Here is a 1375-nt window from a genome sequence, read left to right as displayed (position 1 = left end):
TGGTGTGAGAATGTAGATATTGCTCTTATTGAACGTAGTGCTAGATAAACCATCCATGACATTTTCATTTGATAGTCAGCAATCAGGGAAAGCCGGAAAATATCAGTAGAGTTGACATTCAACTTCAAGAGTTCCCACTATGCTTTCACAACAACAAGGCCCTACTGTTACCAAGTGGCCGTGATCGTATAGTGGTTAGTACTCTGCTTTGTGGCCGCAGCAACCCCGGTTTGAATCCGGGTCACGGCAGCTTTGTAAAGCTAGTTCTCTGTTATGCCTCCATATTGTTCCATCCTCTGCTTCATTTCGCATTGATAGAAACTGGACAGTTCAGGATAAAGGTCCTGCAAGAGGCCCCACATGTTGGACTACAACAAAGATTTGACTGGTTTTGTGTACACTTGCCAACAAAGATCAACACTGTTTGCATAGAATGGTATGAGAAGCCAGGTACTCCCAATGCCAGGTACTCCCAATTCTTTAGGTTTTTATCTGCTTTAACTATTAACGGACAGCAGGGGCACGGAGCAGAGCAGAGCGGCTGTTAGGGAGGAATCCTCCTCCCTGTTCAGCTCCATTTTGAACTGACGGTAAAAAACGCATCCAATTAAACCAACTTCCAGTATATGGATAATGAAGAGAGGAATGTTTGGATATATTACAGATTCATTTTATTTTTAATTAACCTTTATTTAACCAGGAACAATCCCATTGAGCTACAGTAACTCTTATCCAGGGAGTCCTGCCAAGACAGGCGGCAATAAGTTTCATAATACATAAAAGACAGGACAATGGTTCCATAATACACCACAAATCTCTATAGATACTACAACACAGACAAGATATTACACTTAACTTAAGACAATGCATACGTGCAACTTAAAACCTGTTCCACTGACATTTGAACTGGATTCAGAGTCCAGAGTGCTAACCATTACAACATGGAACCTTTAAAATTGTTGAAACGGTTTGCTAGGCAGTTTCTTTCATAATATCCACATGTATGATATTGAAGGCACACAACCATCACAACAAAAATAAAAAAGCAACAATTATTGGCCAACTTAAGTCATTTAGTTGGCTAAGCGTTCAGAGGATGTGGGAAAAAGCAAGTCAAGAACAGGTTTTGAAGACATTGCCACAGACAGAATACAGCAGTAGATATGTCTACTTTGTACAAAACACATGGTAAATTTACATCTGTTGACAATAAAGATGATCACAAAACGTATTACTTGCAATTGAGTTTCTTGCGCACATTCATATCCTCTTAGATCACATGTGTCAAACTCAAGGGCCGCGGGCCAGATGTGGCCCGTCATGTCATTTTATGTGGCCCGCGAGAGCTTAAAAGTTTTGAGTGTCTAAAAATAAA

Source organism: Etheostoma cragini, unplaced genomic scaffold (genome assembly GCF_013103735.1).
Source record: "Etheostoma cragini isolate CJK2018 unplaced genomic scaffold, CSU_Ecrag_1.0 ScbMSFa_259, whole genome shotgun sequence".
NCBI lineage: Eukaryota > Metazoa > Chordata > Actinopteri > Perciformes > Percidae > Etheostoma > Etheostoma cragini.
Note: the sequence above shows the minus strand (reverse complement) of the source record.